At 32.9% G+C, this 17,801-nt stretch overlaps 1 pseudogene; it reads right to left on the bottom strand.

Moving 5' to 3' along the window:
* The window catches only part of LOC149535606 (TOM1-like protein 3), a 161,867-nt pseudogene that overhangs the window by 93,386 nt on the left and 50,680 nt on the right, over window positions 1-17,801 (bottom strand).

Raw genomic sequence — 17,801 nt, 5'->3', positions numbered from 1 at the left:
CCCCTAACTCAAGAAGTTTAAAGCAAAGAAGTTTCCCTGCATCAACAAGAACAAATCATTGAAATATCAAAAGAATGATGTAGAGGATGACAGCAGGAGTGGGAACTCCAAATCAGTCACAAGCATAGTGATAGAGGGAGACAACATGAGATGCAAAGCTTAGATTTTACATGTTAAAGATGCTACATCTTTGGCATTTATGTCAAAGAGGGAGATATATGCAGAAAATTGATCAATACAAAGCAAGAGGGAGATATATATGAAAGAGGGAGATTTATGAGAAACTAAAAGGTAAAGATATGGAGATATATGAGATCAATAATAAAGGATGTATCAGTCAAGAAGGAAGTAGAATGTAGCATAAAACGGATATAATTTTGGTGGTAACTAAGTTGATCAAGTGATCAGTTTGGTTTCTCATCAACGAAAAAGAGGGAGATTGTTGGAAATAATTGAAAAGCTCATGAATGAAGAGTAATGGAATTGGTAAATAATATTTTCAATCATTGTTTTGTCATTGATGTCAAACTTGCTACTTACAAGAATGAAAATTTCTTTAGTGATCCAAATACTATAAGTTGGTTGATTGATAAGGAGGTGGCAATTAATAAGATGTAACTAGAGTACCTAGAGAAAGGTTGAAATTATGATGTTGTAATGAAGTATAAGGATTAGCTAATCCATTGATGAAATAGTGCATTGATGTCAGACACAAAGAATGGGCATACTAAAACAAATCAAAGATGTAAGGTCTAGCTAAGTCATTTGTAAAGCCTAACTAAGTTCATTAGAAAGAGCTAAGCAAGCTAATTAGTGTCGAACAGATTCTTAGTTGAAGCCAAGAAAAGTTCAACTTAGTGAGTGTCGAGTAAAGATCAGGTACCAAGCAGTCTTCAGGTAACAAGTGAAGATCATGAGCTGAGTAGTAGAAAAGAAATAGGTGCCAAGTAAGTTATCAAATGCCAAGCAGTCTTCAGGTGCTGAGCAAGAAATAGGTGCTAAGTAAAGATACAGGTGCCAAGCAAGATACAAGTGCTAAGTAACACAGAAGAAATGGAGCATCATTAAATCAATAATGTTGAGTTGCTGCATTATTTGAAAATTGAAGACTCACCAAATTTGAGCTGACATGGTAGTTATCTAGAATTTTGTGAATCAGATAGAAGATAAGAATGATGAGCTGGTGACATAGAACACTATGTAAAAAAAATTTGACGAATATAATTGGATTCTAAATGAAGTTTCTAGATAAGAGCAAGATATGGGATAGATACATTGTATCTTACCTAATCTATTGAAACCCTAAAGCTGGAGAGGGAGAATCAAGTAGGAAAGGTATTCTAGATTTCTATTTAAGGAGTCATAAGGTCATGAAGAAAATAGAGGTGGTCGAGCATGAAAGCATGAAGTGTTGAATAATGTGCTAAGGTGGCAAAGAGAATAGATACTTTGCTTCGATAGATGACCATAGATATGATTGCATTGGTATGATGAGTAAGAAGACTCAAGGTGACAAAACTTGAGATGAAAAGCTTACAGAGCTGTAGTGATTAAAGCTAAGAAAAGGATTGAACTAAATTGTGATCTATAATCTGCAAGATATGTTGTAAGTTGTATCAGATCAAAAGCCATTATTGTTACTCTCTAGCAATTGTAATAGTTAAAATAAATCCTATGGACTTAGGTTGGTTTAATAGCCATGTGGTAAATCCTTTAACAAGGTGACATTCCAAGTGAATGTTCCAAAGTCCTTTAACCAGGCCCATTCCTAAGAGTATGATGAAATCCTCTAACAAGGTCACATTTAACAATGTGTTGTAGCCTTTAACAGGGTAGGCTTTTAACAAGGAAGACCATCAGAAGTGGTTGAAATCAATTACGCAGTTATTTTGTGGGTATCATTCCCACTCTAGTTTTACCTTCTTATTCCTAGAGGGTTTCTAGGTTATCAAATTCTCAGTATTATGGTGTGATGCATGTTTACTTTTCATAGTTTTTTAGATGTTCAAATTGCATGCATGATAGTTTCAGTTATGTGCCATTAAGGATTTTAAGAAAAGGTTGCATTGGACCTTGAATAACTAATTCAACCCCCCTCTCAGTTATTATAAAGAATTATAACAATTAGCATCTTGAATCAAATCACTTGGCAAAACAAAATCTATGTCTTCATTCTCATAGTGTGTGTATAAATCAGCATTAACTTCGACATCATGCTCACTATGAAAATGTGGATCATCTTTCTTATATAAACTAGAATCAATCTAAAAAATGTCATCTACATATGACTATTGCATGCTATCAATTGAAAACATGAATAATTCATATTCTACTTTGTTCAAAATATTGTATGTGTCAAAATTTTGCAACTAACCTTGTGTAACTAGGTGTGGAGAATATTTCAAATCTGATCTCTCTATCTCATTTGTAGTCCTAATACTCATCCAATCAGATTTACCATTTGCTAGAACTCCTTCACACTCAAAAAATTAATTAGTAACCAAGTTTAAAAAACTATTGTGAAAGTGCGAACACAAAACATGTTGATCATAATCTTCATCAAACAACTCATTATAATGAACTTTAAATTTATCATCAGCATATAATGAAAACTCATAATCAGATTTATCAATTCCAACACTTTCTTCTTTGTCACATGGCCAACTAAAAAAAAATTTGACATTATCAACATGATAAGAATCTAAAACAATATGAAACTTCTCCCTATTGGTATTCTCCTTATAAGAAAACTCGTCATGTGTATTGATACTTGATCTATTATCACATAGACCTCCAAAACTTGGCAATGAATATTTTGATTTTATATCAAATTCATCATCAAACCTTGGAGAAATGTCTTCATCTTGAGGAGAATCATAACAAACGATAACATGAGCATCAGGAGAAACATTTGCATACCTTTCAAGATCATGAGCTAATAGCTCTAAAATTTCATCAACACTCAACAAGACTTCATCGCAAGTCTGTTCTCCATGGCTCTGATCATAATTTGGTTGTTCTAAAAAAATTATAGCAGTAGTACCATTAGTATATAACAATATGAAAATTAAGAATTATTATTACAACACGTTATCTCTTCTTCATGCAATACCTCTTCACTAGGTATATCATTTCATTTTCATCAAAAGAATTATTATTTTGTATTGCTATTAGAACTTTTGACACTCTCATGCATATTGTCAGATGATTTATTTCTAGGTATATAACCATCTTCATCTTGCTAACTAAAATCATCTAATTTAGTAGATATAGAATCCATCTCTTAATAATCACAAAAAATGTTTTCATTATCTATGGATTCAATAGACTCACTATTACTTTCAGCACATTCAAAATTTATATTTAGATTGCTCTCAAATTTCTTGAGAAGACTATCAACATGAAAAATCTTTTGTACTCCCAAATGTAATGGCCAGTTAACTAAATTAGGCATAAAGACATCTAGGAAAGCAATAGGCCATGAAGATTCTTTGGGTCTTAAAGACACATGCAACTTCATAAGTGTTGATTTAAACTTTTCATAAATCTAATCATATTCCAGACCTTGAACACTTCCTACAATATTGCTTTCAAATTTGACAATCTGATTACAAAGTTATTTTCTTATTTCTACAATATCTTCAAGAACATCTTCATAGCTTGATAAAATAACTTCAGATCTAAGATCTGATTCCATTTTAAACTACAACTTCTACCTCTTTATCCCAGTGCTAAAAATCATTGAATAGAGGCATTGATTTATAAAATTTGACTTCCATCAAATGAAAACATGAAAATCAAAATACCTTCAAGTGTTGATGCTCAACTTTGATCTACTAATTTGGCATGGGTGCAAAGATGAAATTCCTTTACATTATTCATCAAAATATACAGATTTTCCACCTCCTAAAAAAGGTCAAAGAAAGATCACTTTTGTGATTCACTTCTTGACATTCAAATTTTTACAACAATAGACTACAAACAACACCTATATTCTTAATCAAGAATTGATATCTTCTCTTTTCTTGTCAAGGTCTTCTCATAAAATTTCCAGATCTGCATAACTAAGTTGAAAACCCTTGAAAAAATTTACATAGAACCAATTTGCACTGGTACAAAGATATTTTAGAGATTCACCACTCACAATCATGAGAAAGATCTAAAACATGATTTATCACTTGAAAAATCTAAACTAAACCTTCAACTTGTAAAATTTGCAAATCATCAAACACTTAGAAAAGAGAAAAACACTTTTGATCAATTTTGACTATGATTTTACAAGATCATTTTGAAAACAATACTCAACTGAGCTGATTGAAGCTAATTTCACTAGTAACAATACAATTTCCATTCAACTTTCAATGCTACTACTATCTAGGAAAAAGAATCACTAGGGTGCATGATTTTTGAGTAAGAAATAGGAAAACACATCAGAAAACCTACTGTTGCAAGTTATTCCATGCACTTCTCCTACTATATTGAATCTCTTTTTTTTTTATAAATTTAGCAAGGTTTGTCTACCATTCAAATTCAATACAGGCCCCAAAAGAGTCACTATTTTATTGGCGACTTAAATGGGAAAAACCATTCTAAAAAATAGGACCAAAATATTTAGTTCACACCAAAGATTCTTGTCCTTTTAACAAGGCTTATTTGTCATCTTTTCCCCAGTAGAGTCACCATTTTGTTGATATTTTCAAATGTCATGATTTCATATTATCTCAATGAGAACAAGATACATCTAGGGATATCTACTTTTATCTACAATGTACCCTTTCAAACACTAGGCCAACTATAAGGCTAGACCCTTCCTCTACTTTAGGCTCTACAAAACCTAGGTAGGTGTACCTCAAATTCATTTATATGGTACTAGTTCTAAAACATACACTTGAATCTAGCAAAGTAGATTAAAAAATCTTAATCTTATAACACTTATGTAAAGATCCTAGACATGAGATAGCTAATAACATGACCTAAGAACTTGATAAGCCAAGCGAGCGAAACACTTTTCAACTCTTTCAACATTAAAGGGAAAAAAGAATTGATTAATGATGTTGATTTCAGCAAAACCAAGACATGAACAACATAACACTTTGATCTTGTAGCTGATCAGTGCCTTGTCTATTGGACAATCCCACAAATCCTTGACACACAACCCTGAAATTAATTGACATATCCCATGCATTAGGACTCTTCTAATCTATTCATTCACCTTGTGAATCAGACATCTACATCTTTCTAAATCTCATACTCAGACTATCCCTTCATGAGATTTGCAACTCTATGATGATAAAATAAGTATTTACATGTCTCCTTGTATCATAACTAAACAATATTAACATATATGATCTATAATAGATTGCAACTGGAAAATATGCACCTTGTACATATATCACAAAAGATCACAAATAACATGAATATAAGACAAAATTCAGAAGGAAGATTAACTTGATGCTACAGTTTTATTTATTTCCTTGAAACAAATATAATAAGATGCATAAAATTGAATCATAAAATTGTCTACCAGATTAGAACTATATGTATTATTATTACTTGTTGCTCATTACAAGAGAAAATGCTAAAGAAAATGGTATCACAATACTGAAAAAAATATCACAACTGGAATCTATGGTCTCACAGTGAAAACTACCAACCCTTAAGAAAGAGAAAAAAAGAGACTAAATAAAAAATAAGCAATCCCAAATCATATCAAGTGCTACTTTTTGTCCACTTGGAAAACCTCCATCTACATATGCAAAACATCTCTCTACTCTATCTCTCTATGACTACAGATCAGATCTTTTCATTGTTTCTTGAAAAACACCTTGAAAATATCTTCAGAATGATTTGAAAAGTGGAACTAACTTTAATGTCAAAATTGAGGTTAGAGGAAGGGGAAAAAACACCTGTTAAATGACTTCTAGAGGCAAGATAAAGCTTTCAGAATCATTTTCCCCAAAGTTTGGCTTCGACAAACTTTCATATCCACCTTCCAACTTATTTTGATGCTCAATGATGAATATTTCTCATTCTGTTGAGAATGGCATAAAAATTACAAATCTTCTCATAGCTTATACCGTTGAATACATGTGAAAATTCTAATCACATATTTAGAAATTTCATCTTCTCCTAGTTTTGATGGTATATTGCATTGCATATTTTCAATCAAAATTGCCCCTATGACATGCATTTGAAAATTAGGCCCCCATTTAAAGTTCAAAGCATTTAAATGAAAAAAATTTAAAATTTTTCTATAGTCTAAACTATAGAAAAATATTTAAAACACTTAAATTTTTCAATTTATGGCTTGCCCATTCAAATCTTGGAAATAAATTTAATAAAATATTAATTTTCCCATTTTCATATTTTCTACCTTTTCCTTCCATCTGGGTCAACCGTTGTTGATTACCTAGGTGCCATGTGGTGGCTTCCCATTGATCTACTCCTACCACATCACTATTGCCACCTCATTGACCCTCACCATGTGTCATCCTCTCATAGTGTTGCGGGTTTAACCCTAGGTTCCATCTTAAGTTCGGTGACCAGGAAATCAACTATATTTTACAGCTTTAGAGCTCCTTGGCCTTAACTACAATTAAGTCACTCAAGGCTATAAAATATCCCTTTTCATGATGTTGGGATCTCAGGTTAAGCCTTAACACTTTTTGCTATGTTTGGGTACATGATAGTTAGCTGGCATTTTTGCATCTTTGTACCTATGTCCACTAACTAAGCAATTATCTTTGTGAATGTGCACTAGATCACCATGTGTCCAAGTGTTGACATCATAACTTCCTTTCTTTGTATGTTTAGTCCTAGTCAAAATTGTGGCCTTCACACCCTCAACTTTCCATCCACAGGCCCCACCACACATGAGCTTCTCCTTCAAAAGGCAAGTGTCTTTTGAGATAACTAAGAATGTGTGTGCTAATATATTTAAAGAACTCAAAAGAGCTTAACATCATGAATGTGGGATATTATTTTCCATTTTCTTTCCTTTACTCCTCCATTGTAAGATTTTCTTGCAACTATCCTTCACCAATGGTAAAGGCATCTCAAATTAAGTGGCCCGACGCTCAACATCCATATCAAGATCTACCCTTTTGAACTTCTAAACACCCATCTTTTGGACCAACATTAACATGAAACCATGTGACATCATCTCCCTTGTTTTGAAGCATAACTCGCATTGGGGTGAATAGGAACCCACTATGGGGCGGATCTAGTTGATCAATGAATATGGATCTAACTCAGAAGCTACTTGTGGAGATAGCACCTTCTCCTTTCTCCCCATAGATCTATTACCTAAACATATTGCATCCATTTTGGTGAAGATTATTATGGTTGTGATGTTAGGAAATATGTTGTTGGTGAGGCTAAGAGCCTAAAATTGCAATTGACATCTACATTTTGTAGGTAGAGATCTACAATAAGCTCCAGTTCAAGGTAAGCAATTGAGTCTCCCCAAGATAATAACGATGCTCCCATGTACTCTACTACCTATAATAGTGGATCATTCATAGGTCTTGGATAAAATGCGACCACCTTCTATGCATTAGCGTCTACTTTTCTCACCTCAAATGGTGGATGATCAATAGGTTTAGATTTGACATCAAACACACTTTTCTATATCATTCAAAATGTGAGAATGTTCAGAAATGATTTTAGGGAACTGACACCCCAACATCCCCACTAGCACTACCTCCCTATGATCCTTACTTCATTATGCACCCCATAAACAACTTAAGGAAAATTAAATATGGATTACATAAGATCCATTTGCATCCACCTTTAGTTCTAAGCCATTTGAAATTATACTTAAAATATCTTGCTCCAACTTCCAATTTTGTGGCCTCACTATATGTCTTCACACCAAGTTCAGACCTCAAAATTAACTCTCTTAAAGAAAGCATTCTATTTAATCAAGAATGATGACACATTCAGAGCCACCTTTTCTCTAATTATAGCCATTACACCTTACCAAGACACTCTTACTTCACAAATATCACCTCACAATTTGATGAAAATAGTCAGGCGTCAAAGTGGTTCTGGCTAAAAAAATTAAAATTGAAACACTTGACACTTGAACTAATGCACTGAGACTTTGGTACTAATTAAAATCAAATTTGAGCCCTCAAACATCATTTCAAACTTCCTTACCCTGTTTCCACAAACTGTGATTTTATGATAAGAGGGCTTGTAGGCTAGCTTTAAAAATTGACTAAGACACTTGATAGAGATTTGAAAATAGACATACTGATTCTTTGTTTTGAAATCCCTTATCATATCAAATCTCATCTCATGATGAATTTTGGGGTCAAAAAATATTGATCCTCAAAGTTTCCTCCTCAAAACTGCCTACAAGTAAACACATCTAAAAACCATAAATCACATTCAATTTTGGCTTTGAAAATAGGTCAAATTACACTTGGGGGCACAAAAATTGGGGCACTAGTTCAATGTCATGAGGAGAGTATAAATCTAGGATTTAGGCTCATGATGAATAACTGGGCAAATTTGAAAAGTAGTCAAAGTGGGCTACTTAGATTTGTAGAACTGGGAACACTGATAGAAAAGCAATTTTTACAAATGGAATGGACCTAGGAAAGTGTGTAGATAGATTTGTCAAGATTTATAGATTGGCACACTTAAAGAATTTTTAGAGTAGAACACAACAGTAGAATCCATTTGATCTCACCTATCATAGATTCAGAGTCATGACATCCTAAATAGGGTTACTAATCAATCTGTACTTTATGACACCAGTAAAAGTTATAAATTGCATTTAGGATCATGCTTGAAAACTAATCAAACAGATTCATCATAAGCTCAAATCTAAAAAATAGCAAGCTTCTAACCTCTAGAATGTAATGTAGAACGAATTATCTCACTTTTGTCAACTGGGTGAAAGTTATAATTGGTCAAATAGGACCTCCTAGAATTATGAGCAATTTACATCATCACAAAAATAATAAATAACCAACATTGAGGGATTCAAAACCTAGTCAAAACATGTTGAAAAGACTTGAAATCTGAAATATAGGCTCTTTGATATGGATACCAAACACTTCCAAAGCAGCGAGTCATGAAACATTACTGGGTGCAAGATGTTCACATGCAAACTAGGCTTCATGTTGATGTTTGACACAGGCAAAAATGAAGATTTGAACATTTTTCAAAATAGAAATTTGCAGAATGACTAAGAATCACAATTTTTCATTAGGTAACACATAAATATGTTGAATGCAAGGTGTTAGAAACATTAAACACATCTTAGGCCTCAAAGGGATAGTCGGGTACACATGCATTAAATATTATTTAAGGGCTCAAAAGCTTGGAATCGTACTCAAATTAGGAGGGTGATTTTGAGTCCCATCACATTGGATTGTAAATCACTTGGCATTGAGTAGCCTAAGCTAGTATCATGCTCCATCAACTCCCCAAAAGGTGGTCAAATTGTGTCCTCAGAATAACACTGGGTGCTCACATATCAAGTGTCCTCAACGTCAATCGGGTGCACACTTTACTTTTTATTATCTTATATTTATTATCTTGTAATTTATTTATTTATCACTTAATTAAGTCTTATTCATGCCAAACTAGGAAATAGTCACCAAGGATGTGGTAGAAACCACTCCATGGTGCTACCCTACCCTACCCATACTAATCCAATGATGAGTTCCTATAGCCATGCATATTACCAAACCAACCCCAAATGAACATAACTCCATCAAAATACAACTGAGATTTCAAGCAGTGCAAGTTACCTAACAAATTCATGCTCATATATTTGTGTGTGGTACACCACGAACATGAAAATCATAAAACAAGGGATGGCTAAGAACAGGAGCAAAATCACACAACCAAAAACAAGCTTAGGAGTATAGATGTGGCACACATACCAATACAAAATAAAAGTTCAAAAATGGTATGAATGAAATCCTACACATAATCTATGTCCATGACCAAGATCATGCCAAGAAAACTCAAGAAAATTGGGTTGCACACAAATCAAGCTAGAAACCTCAAAAATAAAAATAAAATTGAAATTAAAACTCATGTGTTCTTAGGGAAGAAAAGTCACAAAGATCCAATAGAATTAAGTTTTAGACACTATGTACAAAAATGACCAAGAGAATAGTGTAAATCCCCAAACCCTTATCGTAAAAATTAAGAAAACATTCATACCCAACCAACCAGGCATAACTAGCAATCGATAATAGAGGTGAACACTAGTTCTCAGCCTCCTAATAGACATATACCAGAAATAGAAGCAAAAACATGAAAATGGGAGAACCCTACCTAAAAATCAAAAGGGCTAAAATAGGAATCAGCTAGATAAAAGAAATATCCCATAGAAGTTGTGAAAAGTCACCACAAATTGAGATCTCCTCGAGCTGCATCCAACGAGACCAATCTTGTGAAGATCTGACAATGAATAGGAACACAATCCTCCAAAAGAGGATTTGGGAATAAGATCTCAATTTTATAATTTCCAAAAGTGAGAAGTGAAGAATAAAATTCCTCTTTAATTAATTATTCACTTTTCAAGTGAATAATCGATTAGAGTAAATAACCAACTAACCTAGTTAAACCCTGAATCAACCCAAATGAAAATAATCTATTCCAAGTAATTGGAACTCATTTACATGAAAGATGTTGGAAATTAAAATTAATTAAAATAAATCCTAAAAATTCTTAAACCAAAATTATTAAATTTCTGAATAACTTTCATGAAAAATGTGATCCTCTAAATGTACAGACACATTCATAGGTCTAATCACATAATGCAAATGAGTCTGGATTTATTAAATCAATAGAAGGTTTAGTTTAAAAAATGAAATATGATATGTTGACCAAATAAGGATGATATTGGTTAAATATGAAAATCTAAATCACTAACTCCATGTGCTACTACCAGGGATATAAATCTTGCACACTAAAATACATGATCAAGTGAAATTGCATATAATAACATGAACGAAGCAATAAATACATTTAATAACCTAATTGAACTATTTATTTAATTATAGTCAAATAATTTATTTACATCAATCACTTTTGCATAAAGCATAACAAAGTGAGTATGAAATAAATAACCATAACATCAAATCCAACATATAACATAATTAGAGGTATGTCCAAATATTGGATAACTAGATATAATCATAAAACATACTGTCATGTCAAAATGGCATCATCATAAAAATATGATGAAGTGAACTACATAATAATCTAACATCTATGATACTAGAAATCAAAGTATAACATATGACCCTTAGGACATCTCAAATGTTATTGATTCGTATCATTAAATCAACACTTGGATCAAAATATAACAATGTACATATTGCAAACACAAGAGGCACTACAAGGGGGCATGAATCAATTATCCAATTATTTAAATATTTATCAACCTTATTAATTCTTAATAATTTAAGAAATATAATCACCAACCATAAGAAGATACTCAAACACAATAACACCAAATATGTTAACTAAGGAAATTCTTGATCAGAGGGAAAACTTTGACGGGGATGGTATCCATAAAATGATGTACTTATATAAAATTTCCTTGTAAGAGAATGGACTCTATTAGGCAAAAATGAAATACATTTAGTACATATCAATTACTATTAGGAGACTTTGAATTCCTTATAGGAGATTACAAGCCTATTAGGAGTTATGCCAACCCTCTTAGGAGTTGTAGAATGTAGAAAGACCTACTGTCCAAATAGCTTCCAGGTAAACACCACCGAACTCACTATCCAACTAGTCTCTATATCATTCCTTCAAAAATAAGAGAGATGAAATAACATCATCTCTTTCTTTGTCCTCTTAAATAGACTAAACCTCTTTGGATCTCAATACCAAATCACCAACTTTGTATCCAATAATCCCTTGGATCACTTACATTTACCAAATAGTTTGTATATAACTTTTACAATTTACACTTTATGAATCAATCACATCACTTCCTTCACCAAAATCAAAATAATTCCTTGAGTTGGCCTTAAGGCTTTCCTAATTAAATATAATAGGACCTCATTAATATATTACAATTATTTTACAATTACACAACATTATCGACTCACAATCAATAGAACTTCTCACACGTGTGACCTCTAACCTTGCACACTTTTTTGTCATCATCAAGTTGTTGACTATATTGTCTAACTACACTCATTACAATTCTTTCCATGTTAAGAGATACAATCCAAACATTAGAAATCACTTATCAAGTACTCTATTTGATTACTATCCTTTATAATTCATAAAAAAACTTCCACATGTCTTTGAAGCTCTGTATGTGCACTTTTCCACTTCATTAGGATAGTGTAGAATATGTTCTCAACTAGACTTGACCTAATCATCAACACATTGTGTATGACTTCATTCTTTATCTACTACTCTGCCAATATTCACAAAGAATAATACTATATTAACATCAATGACAAATAGAATCATCAATGAAACATTTTAATCATGTTATTCTTTTTTCCAATTCTTACGATAGTCCCCCAAAGGAATATCATCCATATTCATACTATCACCATCTTCCCAACTAAACCTATCTTAGTGATATATGTTTCTAATTCTTTGGGATTGAAGGGAATCTTATGCATTGTTCTTCTTGTTTTCCTACACCATAAACTTACTTCCTTTTCCAATTGAACTTTTCATTTATTTGATGCTCGTGGAGTTTGAACTAGTTGACTATGAGTGACCCTTCTATCACTAGCTATAGGTTGGGTTTTCCTTCTTTTGAACACTATACTTTCATTGGTCTTGATAACCCTTTCCTTGGTGTCTTCTCTTGGTGTGCTTACCTTAATTTATTATCCACTATCTTCTTCCTCATATTTAGAGATAGTGCAACAAAAGCCTCTCCAATCACTTGAATATCTTGGTAAACACACAAGAAAAATGCTATAACTTGGTAAATACTAAAATAGCTTGGCAAATTCTTAACATGAAAATATTTAGAATATTATCTATGATTAATATTTCTTAACTTAATTGCAAACACATAAGAGAAATAGCATGAACACAATTGACACTAAGATTTAACATGGAAACCCAATATGGGAAAAAGCACCAATTCTAACTAGTTATTGATTTTCACTTTTCTGAAGTGAGCCCTATTAGGAGCCAACCCTATTAAAGGTTAAAAAACACATTGTTAGGTGTGACCCTATTACAGGATTTAATCACCTTGTTAGGAGTGACCTTGTTAGAGGTCTTTAGACAATTTGATAGAAATTCCACCTTGCTAGAGGATTTACAAATAGTTGTTAAGCTAACTCTGCTAAGATATTTAGATCACTACCACAATGGTTAGAGAGTAACAATGAGATGACCTAAATTGTGATGCAACTAAATTTTTGATTATAGATCTCAATTCTAGCTTTTATACTTGATCCTTCCTTATTGAATGTATCTTTGCATCTCAACAAGGATATTCTTCTTATCCTTCTAATTTTCTTCCTCTTAGCATAATCAAATCTTCAAAATATGTTCCACACATTCAATCCTCAATTGACCTTATGTTTGTATCTTACATATTGTCAAGTGAGCTTGAATACAACTTAGAATAATTAATATTTGTCTTCTCATTCGACTAGAACTAACACACAATTCAATTGAAGTCAATATGCCAAAATAAAAAAATCCCTTTGTTAGCTGACCCTACTTAGTAGATACTAAGTCAAAATGATTTTCCTATGTTGACCAAGTGAACTTCTATAACACTACATATTTACAAAGTTTCTTTGGTAACTAAGTGAGATTGATTAACACTAGTTCCATCCAACATTTCCTTTGTTAACTAAGTCATTTTGGTTAATACTCAAATTCTACAAACTTTTCTTTATTGCCTAACTGTACCTAGTAGACACTATCTTCTAAACTATGCAAATTCTAGAATGCTCGACAGACATAGAAAACTATCTCCAATGCTCAAGTGAGCTCAACATATATTGATTGGAAATGATGTGACATTTTGTGTAATATCAAAGACAATACACAATTAAGAAATTGTTCCAACAATTTTCCTCTTTTGCATTGATGGCAACACAATATTTCATAATGGAATGAAATTTATGGAGCAAGAATAAAGGAAAATATCTTTAGTTTCATTCTAATTCTCATCCATGAGAACTCCCTCTATCATTGTGAACTCCTCTTGCCTTTATTTTTTCCCTTTGTCAAAAATTTTTTGCATTTGATATTTCCCTTCTTGTCATCTCTTGAAGTGATAAATTTCTATAAGATATGATAGCAAACTTCTCTCTGTTTGACATCTCATGCCAAAGATAATATTTAGTATAGATCAATGTACCTCATGTATTGATTCATTTGCAATGTGCCTTTGTCAATATTTCAACAACTAAATGATCTTCAACATGCTCTAGTTGATACATCACTAAACTTCATTTAGTGAGCCTTAGATAGGGGAATGACCCCTAGCTTACCTCTTAGATATAGAAAAGCATCCTTAGGTAATGGCTTAGTGAATATGTTTGCAATTTTTTCTTTAGTATTCGTGGAACATGTAGACACCTAAATCTGATTACATCAATAGGCAATCATATTTAGTCATCTCCTAGGACATTATTGATTAAATATTTACTATTTAATTAATTAGTCATCATCCCCTAGTTAATTTATTTATTTAATTAACTATAGTCCAATTGATAAAATCAAATGATCACCCAAAATCAATTAATCAATTAAATCCCTATTCCTCTATTAAATTGAATAAATCCTCAAATCTATTCAATTTAATCCAATACACCCATTTTATTGAATGAAACATTTTAATAAAATATCTAAAATCCAAAAAGCCTTCCTAAACCCTATCCTAACCCCTAATCCAACCCATTCACCCATACTAACCTCACTTAGCCTCCTAACTAAACCATCCCATCAAAGCTAAATCACTTATCCCCTAACCCCCCTTCTAAGATAATCATAATCCCCTTTCTAATAATGTGCACAATCATAAACATGGGTTAAGACTTGCTAACCTAAGCTAAAGTCAAAAAATATCTTTTGCCCTCACCCTCCAACATAAATGACCCTTACACATCCCTTACACCTCTCCCATCCTCTCTTACATCTCTTACATGACTCTTAGATACTCAACCATCCTCATCAAACCTTTGACCAACCGTTATCCTATCCTCTCACACTCATCCTCCTTGTGACAAGTGTCACCTTTCCATTGGTGCTAAATTAGCACAATCCTTGTGCTCCCTTTTGAGTGCATCCTGACCCTCCCTCACCATCTCATCACCTTTGCATCTTGACCCTCCATTCCTCCAACCTTGGCCTATAAATTGAACCTCCTCCCTTCACAAAAGAATACACCTTCCATGCAAAGTTATAATGCTATTTTGAGAGCTCATAAACTAACGAAATACCATTATAATGTTGGAATCACTCCATGAATCCATTGTTGAAACCTTGCTTCGTTCACTCCATCCATCCATCTAAAGCTTGAGCATAAATTTTTTAGCATACATATCTTAAATTAGGGACAAATCCATTGCATCATGATGTTATACCATTAGGAGCCTACCATTCTTGGTTTGCTTCCTTTTTTGGTGATAACAATTGGTCCTATCTTAAGTGTTAGCTTGTTTAGAATGGTTAATATTTTCCTTAATAGCTAGTATTCATTTTGCACTACTAAACTAGGTGATACAGAACATATTCCAATATTACCTCTTTTTCTTGTACTAATTCTCCTTAAAAATGATATTTTATAGAAATATATTTTATTTTGGTATGCATCACTAGATTTTTTGATATATTAATTGCACTGGTGTTATCATAGTACATAACCACTAGATCCTTAATCTCTATCTTCATACTTTCCAACAATTGTTTGAACCAAAAAATATTAGAACAATTAACTATTGTTGTCACATATTCTACCTTTGCTATGGGCTAAGAAATACAATTACATTTCTTTCTTGTCCAAGAAACTACTCTTTTATCAAGAAAGAATGCTCCACCACTGGTGCTCTTTCTGTCATCAATACTTCCTACCCAATCAACATGTTTGAATACTTTTAAATCCAAATTTCCTTCTATTTTGTACTGTAAACCATAGTCTTTAGTACCTTTAAGATATCTCATGATTCTTTTGATTGCCATCATGTGATTTTCTTTGGGATTTGTTGAGAATCTTCCCACCAGACTGACTACTAATGCAATATTAGCTCTTGTATGCACTACATATTGCATTTTCCAATTATTGATATATATGTGGTTTGATCTACCTCCTTGGAATCATCATTTTTGGAAAGCTTATGTCCAGTAGACATAGAAGTTCTAACTGGTCTTGAGTCTTCCATTCCAAATTTCTTTAATATCTCCTTGATATATTGAAATTGAATAATATAGATACCATCTTTCTTCTACTGGATCTACAATCCAACAAAGAATTTTATCTCTCAAAACATAGACATCTCAAATTCTTTACTCATTTCTTCCAAAAATGCCTTGTACAATTCATCATTTCCTATCAATAAAGTGTCATCCACAAATATTTCTACCAACACAAGTACTTTGGATTTGGAGTTTGTTTCACTGATTTCTTCATGATATTTTGTATAATTGCAACTTAGTTCCCTCAAACTATGACTCAGGTTGCACTAATTGCAACTCAATAGCCTTTGGAGAATTTGGGGACTTGGGAGGTGAGGCCTCCTAATTTCTAGATAGATTTGGAAAAGTATTAGGTTCATAGTAAACAAATCTTCTATAATCCTCAGGTTCTTTGTTTCTTTCTTCTTCACTCTTTTCTACAAACTCATCAATTCTCACATGTGCAATTTCTATGATTTTATAAGTAGACGAATTCAAACATTTGTATGCTTTACTTCTATAGGAGTATCTTAAGAATATGCCTTCATCACCTTTGACATCAAATTTACCTTTTCTAGATTCTTTCAAGATATAACATTTGTTGCCATGTACTTTCAAGTAACTTACATTAGGTTTGTAGCCATACCATATTTTATAAGGAGTTTGATTTCAGTCTTTCTTCAACTATACTCTATTCAAGTTACATGTTACATATTGTGCCTCCTGCCAAATATTTGAATTTTAAATACTTGCTCGCCCAACTGTCACTTCCCAATTTAATGTTACTTTAAACATCCCAGAAATATCAAAAAAATTAAATGATCTAACCTTGAGATATTTCTTCCTTGTGCATTTTAATGTTTTCATAGGCCCGCAAGTCCCCATCGTTGGATCAAGAGATATCTACAGTTGGCACTATCTCACTATGGGAAGTTACATGTTGTTTTTCCATAGCAACATAGCACCTTTTGGCCGCATGTCAGGTGGGTCCTCCCTTTCCTTATTGTTTCTCTAGTGTCAAGTTTTGATAGATCCATGGTGGGTGCTATGGCGCTATCAGAAAATTTGTGTTCCTCGCCATTAGTGGCATAGCACCCAGACAGAAAGTGTTACTGGGGCAACATCAAAAGGGATGTGGGTCCCAATTATGCCCTGTCAAATATTAGTGATGAAATTTGTCAAACAAGTTGGCACATGGCCAGTTTCTATTGGTTGGTATACTGATAGGCTAGATCCATCTTGCTCGTTGCCAGATCTCAGAAAATTGATGGTAGGCGCTATCTTGCTATGGAAAGCTATGAGGATATTATCCATAGAGACATAGCGCCATTGTGTCACATGGATCAATGGGGCCAGATCTCACCAAGATGAGGATGCCAGGTTGTACCAAGTGGTTGCCAAGTGGATTCATGGACCAAAAACTT

Source organism: Cupressus sempervirens, chromosome 10 (genome assembly GCF_028749045.1).
Source record: "Cupressus sempervirens isolate cs-2001-9-10 chromosome 10, ASM2874904v1, whole genome shotgun sequence".
In the NCBI taxonomy this organism is placed as follows: domain Eukaryota; kingdom Viridiplantae; phylum Streptophyta; class Pinopsida; order Cupressales; family Cupressaceae; genus Cupressus; species Cupressus sempervirens.
Note: the sequence above shows the minus strand (reverse complement) of the source record. Positions and strands in the feature narration are given on the sequence as shown.